This window comes from Colobus angolensis, unplaced genomic scaffold (assembly GCF_000951035.1).
Source record: "Colobus angolensis palliatus isolate OR3802 unplaced genomic scaffold, Cang.pa_1.0 Scaffold75, whole genome shotgun sequence".
NCBI lineage: Eukaryota > Metazoa > Chordata > Mammalia > Primates > Cercopithecidae > Colobus > Colobus angolensis.
In genome coordinates this window covers 5,732,796-5,746,502 of record NW_012121265.1, presented here as the reverse complement: position 1 = coordinate 5,746,502, position 13,707 = coordinate 5,732,796, and positions in this window count along the sequence as shown.

Below are 13,707 nucleotides of genomic sequence, written 5' to 3'. Positions count from 1 at the left end.
AAATGAAACCCAGGAAGAGAAAGGAAATGACGTACTTCCTTCACAGTGCTTGGCAGGTAGGTCCTCTGTCTTCTGGGACAGAGGGAAGAGGCTTGCCAGGTGCCCACTGACTCAGGTCCAGGGCAGTGGCACACGTTTTTATGTTGTTGTTAAACTGACATTACCAGTCCCCATGAGCTGGCGAGGCTTAGAGTGTTTTGGGTGATAAAACATGAATACGTCCCCATTTTATTGATTAAGGCACCAAAGCTCACAAAGAGTTCAATGCCATGGCCAAAGTGTTAGGGCTAATCAAAGGCAGAGCTGGGGCCAGGCTATGTTCATTTTCTGCGCGTCCGTAACAAATTACCACTGACTTAGTGGCTGAACACAACATACATTTCGTATCTTCGAAGAGCCAGACACGGGTCTCACTGGGCTACAGTCAGGATGCCAGCAGGGCTGTGTTCCTTCGAGAGGCTGCAGGGTAGAAAGTCATTCCCTTGCCGTCTCAATCTTCTAGCACCACCTGCATTCCTTGGCTCATGGCTTCCTTCTTCCATCTTCAAAACCAACTATGTTGCTTCTCTCAGACAGCTCTTCGTGGTCACATTCTCTGACTGCAGTCAGGAAAGGGTCTCCCCTTTTAAGGACTTGTGTGATTAGATTGTGATCTCCAGATAATCCAGGGTAATCTCCCCATGTTAGGCCCTTAACCTTAAGCACACCTACAAAGTACCTTGTGCCACGTTAAGGTAACATATGAACAGGTTCTGGGGAATTTGTCAGGCACGTCTTTGAGGGCTCCCAATTTAGAGCCCTGGGCCATACACCAGGCTGTGCACCTGCCCTCCTTCCCTCCATGCCCTCCCAGATTCCCCTCAAACACAAGGAGCGACTTCACCTCGGGCTACATCTGCTTCCAAACTGCTCAGCATGGTTCTCACCCAAACCCACCATTTGATTTAGAAATTACATGCAGGACTAATTGTTGCTTGAGGCTACTTGTGAAATGGGGATAGTTTGTTACAAAAAAAACCCAGCACAAGGCTTTAAGGTATGAAATAAATTGTTCCAGGAGGAGACAACACACACACACACACACAACCACAAACATATCATTTCAGCGCAATACTACAGCTTCCCAGAAAAGCAAAGGCCTCCTCTTATTAAAAGGACAGTGAAGGTACATCTTCTTATTTTATTTTTTTAACCCAATAATAAAATGGAAGCAGAAAGAAGAAGCAGAGATGTTCCAGATGTTCCAGGTGCTGGGAACAGGGCTGGTTGTGCCCTGAGAAATCACAGCAAGCTCTCCTTTCTCTGGATGTCAGCTTCCGCTTGTTTCGACGGAGAGAGGTTACCCGCAGACTCCTCCCGTGGTAAGAGTCATAATGTAGTTTTCTCATTATTAAAATGCTTGCCAGCTCCCAGGGCTCCTGGGAGGCCTAAATGAGGAACCAAATGAGAGGCTCTTAGCACAGGGCCCAGCGCTAATAACAGCCAGTCAATGGCAGCTCTTGCTGGGATGATGATGATGATATTTAACTCGACTTCCCGTCGCTGCGTGCTCTGTATTCTTCACCTTATTGAATTCTTACAGCAACCCTATGAGGTGGGCATTCTTCTTACTCACATTTTCTACATGAGGACCTGGAGGCCCAGAGCTTAAGTAAGATTCCACAACTTTTCAGAGGCAGAGCTGGGAGACAAACCAAAGCCTGCTGAGCCTGGAGTCTCTGCTGGAACCCTCAATGTACCTCTCTGAGATGTTGACAGCACCCCCTACAGCTCTGAACACTTTTGGAGCATAGCAGGTGCTTGAACAACTCATCAACTGGCCATTTTGTCAGCAGGAAGAGAATTCAAGAAGAACGCTAGTGATTATTCTTTTGAAGAGTTTGAAGGAAATCCAGATGAAAGAAGAGGAGTTTAACCAAATTGGCTAAAGATACATAGGCCTTTGAGAAACAGGGATTTTTAAAATGAGAAATGTTTGTCGATTTTCCATCAATAAACACTGGATTATTACTGGATTAACATTCAGTGATAATCTCCAGTTGAAGAATGCGACCCAGCACCCACCTGGTTTACACTGGCTGTCAGGTAAAGCTGGGACTCAAGTCCAACAATCTTTGTTGAAAGAATTATTTTACCTCTTCATGTATTTGACTTATCACTCTTGCTTTGTGTTTTTTTTTTTTCCTAACTTTATATGATCTATTTCCTTCTTTTTTCTTTTTCTTTTCTCTTTCTTTCTTTTTTCTTTTTCTTTTTTTTTCTATCAGCCACTTCAAACATTTTGGCAAGTGCATGTGATCCAATTGGTGGGGGATTCTTAGCTTACATCTGAACAGCCTTTACCCAGGGAGAGAGGCATGTGGGGACCAATCCAAGGACTGTGGGTCCCCAGGAGAAGTCTATTCATTTGAGGCACAGAGGAACCTGCTGGGAAAGGCAGAAGGGACCAATTTTGCAAAAAATGAGGCTCCTCCAAGTGCAGGCTGTCACTCAATCTAGCCTCCAATTCACCTACCAAAGCTGAACCTGTGTCCTTGGAAGAATCTTGATAGGGTTTTGCTGTGTCCCCACCCAAATCTCATCTTGAATTGTAGTTCCCATACTCCCCACGTGTCATGAGAGAGGCCCGGTGGGAGGTAATTGAATAATGGGGGCAGTTACCTTCATGTTGTTCTTGTGATAATGAGTAGTTCTCCCAAGACCTGATGGTTTTTTAAGGAGCTTTTCCCCCTTTTGCTCAGTCTTCTCCTTCCTGATGCTGTGTGAAGGAGGATGTGTTTGCTTCCTTTTCCACCATGATCATAAGTTTTCTGAGGCCTCCCAAGCCACGCTGAAATGTGAATCAATTGAACCTCTTTCCTTTATACATCACCCAGTCTCGGGTATGTCTTTATCAGCAGTGTATGAATGGGCTAATACAATCTGGAACAAAAGAGGGGGGAAACAGAGCAGAACATCTGGTTTCTGACAAGGTGTCAAACAGACAGAGGCTACTGGTTCCTCCCCTGACCCAGCCCTGCGGATGCCATGGAGGCAAGAGGAAGGTGAATGGAACTGAAAATGCCTTTGCAGACTGTGAGGAGCCCTGAGGACATAGAAGGTGACAGGGCCCCCAGCCTGAGGAATGGGAGCACTTAAGTGGAAGAGGTCAGGCCCCAAGGTCTGGAAGTGCTTTTTCATTTTGTTCTTTCCTCGTTCTCACATTGCCCAGGGAAGCTGGCTGCTCTCGTTATCTTCTCTGGGAGCAGCAGGTGACCATCAGGTGACTCTAGCCTAGCAGGTTGGGGCACCAGCTTCCCTGAGAATGGAAGCATCTCCAGCTAAAAGCATACTCTGTGGTTTATCCTGCCCTATCCAGATTCCCTGTTCTCCCTCTCCTGAGAGTCCTTCTCCAATAAATCACTTAAACAAGGATGCTCATCTCAGGTTCTGCTTCTAAATGATTTGACATAGTGTGATAAATGGAAATGCATAAAGTGACAGAAATTAGCTGAATGTAACAGTCATATTAAATAGGTTAAATTCACTGATCAAAACAAAACAGAGATTTCCAGATTGGACCAAAAATAAAAACCAAACAAGTGAATAAAAACAAAGGCCCAGAAACATGCGCAACATAATTAGTGGGTGTTTATAAAACTTTGCATTTGACACAGAGCATACAGCATTTTTGAGCACACATGAAACATACAAAAAATTGGCATAGATTTGCCATAAATGAAGCCTCATTAAATTCTAAAGAATTAGCATTAATGTCTTAATCATGTTGGGAAAAATGAGAAACCAATATCAAATTATGAGGTTTTAGAAACTATGTCTGTTAGGTATCTAAAATGTATACTATAAAATAACTCTTGTGTCAAGGAGGAAATCATAAAGGAAGTTCTAAAATACGTAAAGGTGAGAGAAAATGAAAACATTATATATCAGAGTTTTTGCAGTGGATGGAAGAAGACACATTATGTCTGTAAGTACCTTTGCAAAAAACTAAAATTACTGAAAACAAATATCTAAACTGTTTAAAATTGCAAAAAAAAAAGTTGAAAGAAATAATGAAAATAAGGATAGAAACTAATGAAACAGAGAACAATAAAACAAGACGGGACTAACAAGACCACAAGCTGCTATTTTGAAAAGATTAAAAAGAAGCAGCAAACTGCTGGCAAAACTGATTTTTTAATTAAAATTTTGGTTGAGAGAATTGCAGATTCACATGCAATTAATTGTAAGAAATAATAGAGAGATCCTATGTATTCTACCCAGTTTTCCCCAATGCTAACATTTTGCAAAACTACATACAGTGCAATATCTTAACAATGATATTGACATTGATACAGTACACTTATATTATTCAGAATTTCCCAGTTTTACTTGTACACATTTGTGTGTGTGTGCTTAGTTCTATGCAGTTTTATTACATTTAGATTCTTGTATTCACCATCCCACTCAAGATACCAAGCAGTTCTTTCACCATAAAGATCTCTCATGAAAGACTGATTTTTTAAAAAAGGAGAGAATATATAAATAGATACATAATGAAAACAAAAATATCTAGATACAATAAGAGACTAGAGACTATATGAACAACTATATCCCCAAATATTTGAAAACTTAAATATCCCAAAACATTTGAAAAATAAAATGCCAGAAAAATTAAAAAGCCAAAATTGGAATAAGAAAAAATAGAAGCATTTAATAGAAATCACTAATAAAGTAATAGGCACAGTGATCAAATAACTCTCCATTCTAGGTCCCAGTATCAGTTTTAGAAGTAAGTTCTATTAAATTATCAAGTAAGAGATAATTCCCACCTTACACAAGCTGTTTCAGAAAGCAGAAAGAGGAAAAGCTGTCTAATATATTTTATGACAGAAATATGCCTTGATTGAAAAAGTAGATAAGAACAGAAAAATACAATATTCTAGAGAAACATTAGCCAACAGGATCCAATCACGTAACTAAAATAATAATGACAAAGTAGAGTATATTTCACAGTATAAAGATGGCTTAACCTCAGAAAAGCTCTTAATGTAATTCACTAATGTACTAAAGAAAATATCCTAAGAAGAATTATATGGTTATCTCAATAGATCCGGAATATGTTTTAAATAAAATCTAACACCTAATTATGATTTTTTTTAATTCACAAAAAAAGAAATTTAAAAAATCTTTCCTTAACTTGATACATGTTTGGTGCCAGAACGTGGACAAAAGTTAAACTTAATGAAAAACATTCAAATATATTCCATTAAGATTGACAAGAAGATAAAGATACATGCTGTCATTTTACTAAATAGTACCAAGTATCCTGTTTAATGCTGCAATATAAGAAAAGGAAAAAACAGAAATGGAAAGAAGAAAAACTACCCTCATTCGCAGGTGATAATGTACATTTCCACAGTGAACGCAGCAGAATCAACAGAAAAACTCATAAGAATTACAAATTCGGCAAGATTGTTGGATGCAAGATTAATTTATATACCTTAATGAAAAAAGTCATCTCTGACTTCCACGTATGGTCATGTTGAAGTAACTGGGACTGGACTTACTGTCCTATGATAAACAACTAGAAAACAGGATAAAATATTTGAAACAGCTGCTTTCAGGCATTGACTAACAGGCAGCACAGGACTGTGATCTCTGAAAAAAGAAAAACAAATGAGGTAAGTTCCATAGTCCCTGGCCTTCTGCCTGGAGGAGCATTCTGGAACAGACCACGGGGAGGGGGACCCCAAGCAGCACATGGCTGCCTCACTAAGTGGGAAACAGTTCAGAGTTTGACAAGACTGAGTAGACCAGGATTTGTGGGGGCAGAGAACCCAAGAAGGGGAGGTACATAAAGAAATAATTCCATGAGTTTCTGCTGACTACTAAAATGTGCACATGTAAAATAAAACTCCATTAATCCAGGCAAAGAATGTTGGGGACCTGTAAGGCAATCAATTTCTAGAGTTCATATCCGGCTTAGAGACACTTGAGTTCTCATCAACTAAAGAAGAGAATCCTTGAACACCTGGAATTTTCAGTAGAGTAGCTAAAAGAGTCAGACCTTAACAAGAAAACTAGACTAGCCCAGAGGAAAGTTTACTCTAACCCTGCTCCAACAAAAACTTAAACACAAGCCTCAAAAGAACCAAGCTGATCTGCAAGTACCTAAACTGCTTGTTTTCCAGAACAAACCCAACCTTCTGGAAGAAAAACAGTAAAATCCAGCACCTAACAATATGAAATTCTCAATGTCCAACATTCAATAAAAAATTAGTTAAAATGTTAAAAAGCAGAAAAATATAACCCGTAGCTGAGAAAGAAAATAAAAGTCAAAAGAAACAAACATGAAAATGACAGAGATGATGGAATTAGCAATCAAGGGCTTTAAAGCAGCTCAAGGATTTAAAGGAAGGTATAAACACAATGGTGAGAAAAATGAAAAATATATGTTTTTTAAACCCAAAGGAATATCTAGAGATTAAATAAAATACAATATATTAATGATAAAAGAATACTGGGTGAGATTAACAGTAGATTAAAAATAGCGAAAGGCCTTTTGCTACGAAGACATAGCAATAGAAATTATTCAAAATGAAGCACAGGGGAAAAAGACTAATTAAAAATGAATAGAACTTCTATAGGACACTATCAAATATCTTAATATCCAATGGTTCTGATCTTTTGGGAAATCATCAAGGAATCCAACATATACAAGACTGTAGTTTTAGAAAGAGGAGTCTGAGAGTGAGGAGGACATAAAAAGTGTTTGAAAACACATTAGCCAAAATGATACAATTTTTAATAAAACCTATAAACTCAGAGATTCAAGAAAGTAAAAGATTTATAAGCAGGATAGTTACAGTGAAAACTAAAGGTACATCATAATAAAATTACTGAAAAACAATGATAAAGATAAAATATTTAAAACAGCCAAAAAAACCCAAATTATATACAGATTATATTTCCCAATCACTTTTTTGTTTATTGCCCTTTCCCCAGGAGATTTTTTTTTTTTTTTTAAGATGGAGTCTCACTCTGTCACCCAGGCTGGAGTGCAGTGGTGCGATCTCGGCTCACTGCAACCTCCACCTCCTGGTTCAAGGGATTCTCCTGCCTCAGTCTCCCAAGTAGCTCGGACTACAGGTGCATGCCATCATGCCCGGCTCATTTTTTGTAGTTTTAGTAGAGACGGGGTTTCACCATGTTAGCCAGGATGATCTCCATTTCCTGACCATGTGATCCGCCTGTCTCGGCCTCCCAGAAGGCTGGAATTACAGGCGTGAGCCACGACGCCTGGCCCCCAGACGCCCTTAAAAAGACATTTGACCCCTAATTGTACCTTTCCATGAAATGTTAATACCATGGTTATATTGTATATCTATTTATGTACTGTATGTTTATCTGTGTTTTGTACATTAAAAAGTAGTTGTTTTGTCCCCTCCCCAAGAACCAACTCCCCTTTCCTCAGGGCAATATTACCTAATTTGAGAATGCATATGTGCAGAGGAACAAAGAATAGCTGCAGATTTCTCCTCAGAATGTGTGGAACCCAAAAGATAATAAAACATAGAATTCTATGTTCAGCAAAATTAATGTAAAAGTAAGACTGTTTTAGACAAATAAAAGTTGAAAGAATAAATTGCCTACAGATTTGCACTTCCAGAAACTTGTATCTACATTAAAAAAGAGAAGAGTGCCAGAAATAGTAAATATGTGAGTAAATGTAAAATAATTTCTCTAATTAAAAAAACTTATTTACAAGATAATGGACTTTTTTTTTTTTTTTTTTTGGGAAGGGGTCTCACTCTGTCACCCAGATTGGAGTGCAATGACACTACCTCAGTTCACTGCAGCCTCAACCTCTCAGGCTCAAGCAATCCTCCCATCTTAGCCTCCCAAGTAGCTGGGACTACAGGCATGCACCACCACACACAGTTAATTTTTTTTATTTCTGGTGGAGGCAGGGTTTTGCCATGTTGCCCAGGCTGGTCTCAAACTCCTGAGCTCAAGCAATCCACCTACCTTGGCCTTCCAAAGTGCTGGGATTATAGGCGTGAGCCACCGCACCCGGCCAAGATAACTGACTTTTAAAATCAAACTAATAAATATTTATTGAGCAATTTAAAACATGTAGAAGTAGAATGTATTATGAAAATAGTGCACCAGATGGGAGTGGAGAAATTGAAGTATACTCTTGTAAGGTTTTTATATGCAAAGTGGGATAATATTGTTTGAAGACAGATGACAACAGGTTAAATGTGTATATAGTAAACTCTAGAGTAACCACAAAAGAATAAAACAAAGAGTTATTGTTAATAAGCTATTAGTAGAGATAAAATGTAACGTGAAATAATACTTGATTGATCTGAAAGAAGGCAGGAAATGAGAAAAAAGAAATAAATAAAAGATGGGAAAAAAAGGAAAGAAATTACAAACTGGTATACTTAAACCCAATCATTGTCAATTATATTAAATGTAAATTATGCAAACACTGCAATTAAAAAGCAAAAATTGTCAGACTGAACCCAATTATTTCTTGTTTTAAGGCAAATAAGGAAATACTTTTAGCTTTATGAAAATGTAAACAGAACAAGCTAAAATTTGTAGAATGCAGCTAAAGCAGTGTTTAGAGGGAGATTTGTAACCTTAAGTGCTCCTGTTAGAGAAGAATAAATTTCTGAAATCAGTGATCTAAACTTCCATTATAAGAAACTAAGACAGGAAGTACAAAATAAACTTAAATCCAGACTGGTGAAGGAAAAAGAAGACAGGAATAACTAGTATTAGAAATAGACAAGGAGACACTATCGTAGATACTACTGACATTAAAAGGATAATAAGGGAATATTATGAGCAATATTATGCTAATTTAACTTAACCTGTATAAAATGAAAAAATTACCTAAAAGACCCAAATTACGAAAAAAAATAAACTCAAGAAGAAATAGGAAGCATAAGTTGCCTTAAATCAATTTTTAAAATAAGTTTGTAATTAAAAATCTTCCCACAAAGAAAAATCTCAGCTTAGATGGTTTCGCAGGTGAAGTCTAACAAATATTTAAGGAAGAAACAACTTCAATCTTAAATAAATTCTTTCAGAAAAGAGAGTAAGAAAGAACACTTCCCAGTTCATGTGGTGAAACTGGCATTACCTGAGTATGAAAACAAAGCAAAGACATTATAAGAAAAGAAAATCACCAGGTGCAGTGGCTCACGCCTGTAATCCCAGCACTTTGGGAGGCCGTGGCAGACTAATCACCTGAGGTCAGGAGTTCAAGACCAGCCTGACTAACATGGAGAAACGCTGTCTCTACTAAAAATGCAGAATTAGCTGGGTGTGGTGGCACATGCCTGTAATCCCAGCACTTTGGGAGGCCATGGCAGGTGAATCACCTGAGGTCAGGAGTTCAAGACCAGCCTGACTAACATGCAGAAACGCTGTCTCTACTAAAAATGCAGAATTAACTGGGTATGATGGCACATGCCTGTAATCCCAGCTACTTGGGAGGGTAAGCCAGGAGAATCGCTTGAAACCAAGAGGCGGAGGTTGCAGTGAGCCAAGATCGCGCCATTTCACTCCAGCCTAGGCAACAAGAGTGAAATTCCGTCTCAAAGAAAAAAAAAGAAAAGAAAATCACAAACCAATATCCTCCCCAAACACAGATGCAAAAATGCTTAACAAAACGTTAGTAATTCTATTTTATTAATGTATAAAATGGAAAAATATATTGTTTGCAAGTGTGGTTTATCCCAGGAATTCAAGATGATTTAACATTAAAAAATGAATAAAACATCATGGCAAAACCTCATTTCTACTAAAAATACAAAATTAGCTGGGTGTGGTGGCATATGCCTGTAATCCCAGCTTCTTGGGAGGCTGAGGCAGAAGAATGGCTTGAACCTAGGAGGCAGAGGTTGCAGTGAGTCAAGATCATGCCGCTGCACTCCAGCCTGGGAGAGAGAGCATAAAGTAGAAATCTCATATGATTATCTCAGTAAATATAGAAAAGGCATTCGATAAAATTTAATACCCATTCATGATAATGAATCTCAATAGACTAGAAATAGAAAGGAACTTTTTTAAAGTGATAAAGGTCTTCTAAACAAAAAAACCTACAGCTAACATTATATTAATAGTGAGAGATTAAAACTTCTTCCTTAAGATTGAAAACAAACAAAGATAAACATCTCTCACCACGTCTGTTCAGTGCTGTAATGGCGGTCCTAGGCAGTGCAATGAGACAAGAAATGTTTAAAAGAAGAGGCATACAGATTGGAAAGGAGGAAGTGAGACTCTGTTTGGAAATGACATAATTATATAAAAAAATCCTGAGAAGTCTCTAAACAAGCAACTGAAACTAATGTACCAATTTAACAATATTTCATAACACAAGGTCAGTATACAATGATGAATTGTATTTCCATATACTACCAAAGAAAAAGTAGAAAATAAAATTCTAGAAAAGGCAATTCTAATCTGTAGTGATGGAAAGTAAATCAGGGGATTCCTTGGGTGTGTGGAAGGAATAGAAATTGACTGCAAAGGGGCATGGGGGTATATTTTGGGGTGATAGAAATGTTCTGTATTTTTATTGTAGTGATAATCATGTGGGTGTATATGTTTATCAAAACTCATTAAATCCTACAATTAAAATGAGTATTTCTTACTATTTATAAATTTTTGTTCTGATAAAGATGATGTTCAAAAAAGTAAAAAAAAGGGGGGGTTTCCACTGTATTAGCAATAACCTACTAGAAAAATATAATAGAACTCAAGTTATAATTCCTAATAGCCCACCCCATCCCCACCTTAGGAGTATCTAGAAATTAACCTAAAAATATGCCAGATCTTTACAGAGAAAAATTCAGATAAAATAAGACCTAAATAAGTAGAACCCTAGTACATGGTTTTATTTTATTTTATTTTATTTTATTTTTTCTGAGATGGAGTTTTGCTCTTATTGCCCAGGCTGGAGTGCAATGGCACGATCTCAGCTCACTGCAACCTCTGCCTCCTGAGTTCAAGCAATTCTCCTGCCTGAACCTCTCAAGTAGCTGGGATTATAGATATGAGCTACCACGCCCGACTAATTTTTTGTATTTAGTAGAAACAGGCTGGTTTCGAACTCCTGACCTCACGTGATCCTCGGTTTTCCAAAGTGCTGGGATTACAGGCGTGAGCCACCGTGCCTGGCCAAACCCCAGTACATGTTTATGTATGTGCTGAGATGTCAATTCCCCCTGCATTAATTCTTTAAATTGTACTCAATTCTAATAAAATTTCATCTTTCTGGATCTTTAGAAAAATAAAGCTACATAAACAGCTAAGATAATTTTGAAAAGTAAAAGAGTAAAGAAAGAAAACTTTGCCCTGTTCCATATCAAGACATTACAAAGACGTGGTAATAAAGATAGTGGGATACTAGTGCAGGAACAGACAAATAGACAACTGGGATAAAGAAAATAACTCTGAAAGAGATTCATAGTCTATGGTAAGGAGGCACCAGTATTCAGCGGAGGAAAAAAAAATGAATTATTTAGTAGTGCTGTTGGGGTAACCGGCTCACTGGATGAAGCTGAATAAAGTTGTAGCTCTAATTCAAACCACATTCAAAAATGACTCAGGAAAGACCGAAATGTGAAAGAAAATGTTATGAATTCAATAGAAGAATGTAAAAAAGACTACCTTTTTGACCTAAGGGTGGTGAGGACTTCTTTAATAAGACACCAAAAGCATAAATCACATGACAAAAATTGGTGAACTTGACTACATCAAAATTAAATATAGCTGTTCAAATGTGGCCACCAGAGCCGTGGTTAACGAACCTGTTGCTGCAGACTGGGAGGAGGTAATGAATGCTGTCTAACCCAACAAAGGAATAGGCTCTAGAATATAAGATGCTGCAAATTAACAGGACAAAGACAGGAAATCTAATGGAGGGAAATGAGCATTTCCTGGAAGAGGAAACTAGATGGCTAACGAGTTTACGAAGAACTGATTAACTTCATCAGTAATTAAAATAGCAATGAGATGACAATGGTAAACATTAGAAAAGTTAGGAAAAAAAGATCAGGTGTCAGGGAGGATGTGGGGAAGCAGGAGCCTTCCCGGCAGCCAGCACTGTGCATAATTCTCCAAAAGTACAAGGACCCAATGTCCTTTGGAGACAGACCAGGGTCAACAGCCATGCTACCATCAGTGAGCTCAGGATTGCTAGCTGTCCCTTTGGGCAGGAATGGCACAGAACTGTTTCAAGTAAAGCAAGGTGGAGCTGTACATGAACTACCAGGTAATCTCCAGGGCTGCCTGGATGTAGACCAACAAGAGAGACCATGGTGGCATTCACATCCTGGGGCTCATCTGGAGGAGATGGGGACATTCAAGAGGAGGGTACAGCATGCACTAGCTTTCAACTTGGGAATGTACATGATGGGGGAAATACAGAATAGTCATGGGACATTGGGAACAGGAACACCCATGCCCTGCTTCTCAGTCTTCCAAGGAGGGAAAGAAGCAGGCAGATATGAGATCCTCAGTTCTGGTTCTTCTGGTACTTCCAACATGCCTTGGGACCCTCTGGAGGGGCCATTCCTGCCTCAGAATCTTCATCCATGCTGTGGGAGTGGCTCCGGCCCCTATCCACCTCAGAGACCAGGTTACATAAATATGAAGGCCTGTAATTTCAAAATCCAAGTAGTGGGTTGGATCATTAGGAGGAGTTTGCTGGGCTGCTTTGAGGTTTGACCTATTTATTTTTCACCAGGAGCTTTTTTGGAAACATTCTTTGTTAAGGTTTTTCCTTCCCTCTTCCTTTCTTCCCTCTGACTTTGACGTCAACACAAAAGCCAGCGTGGGCAGAATTTGTGCGTTCAGGGACACTGCAGAGCAGTGAGTCTGTTCCTGGCCCCTCCCAGGCCCTGGTCTCTGCAAGAGTCCCATTGAACCCCAAGGACAAAGGACAAGGTTTCTCATTCTTCATCCCCTACATCTCTCACTTTCTAGTCTCCTCTACCCAGCAGCCCAGGTCTGGGGTACCAAGCAGAGGCCTCAGAGCCCCATGTTGGCCCTAAGCCATCTAGGCCCAAGGCTTAGTCACACTTCTCCAATCTATTTCTCCAAAAAGAACTTCAGCTCTGTAAAGTGTGCCCCAACAGAACATTCGAGAGGCAGAATGGATTTGTCCATGGGAGATTCTGGCTACCATCTTCACATCCCCTAAAAATTTCCCCACCTGGCTGATAGATGTCTCAGAATGTGTCATTAGTACTAAAGCCAAAGAGGAAAAACTTTAGCCCTGTCAGTAGTATCTCATTAAGCCTTATCGGACGGGGAAGTTTACATTTACACCTCGGTGTGAATGCAATGCCTAGAGCTTTCTTGAGAGTGTGAGAAGATTCTAGAGCCCTCCAGAACCCTCCTGTGTTAGTCCATTTTGTGTTGCTATAAAGGAATACCTGAGGCTGGGGCTGAGTAATTTATTAAGAAAAGAGGTTTATTTGGCTCACAGTTCTGCAGTCTCTACAAGCATGGTGCTAGCATCTGCTCAGCTTTTGGAGAGGCCTCAGGAAGCTCATGGTTGAAGGCAAAGAGGGGGCAGGCGTGTCACATGGCAAGAGAGGGAGCAAGAGAGAGAGAGAGAGAGAGAGAGAGAGAGTGGAGGTGCCACACTTTTTTAAACAACCAAATCTTACATGAACTCATTAGGGTTTACAGGATGGT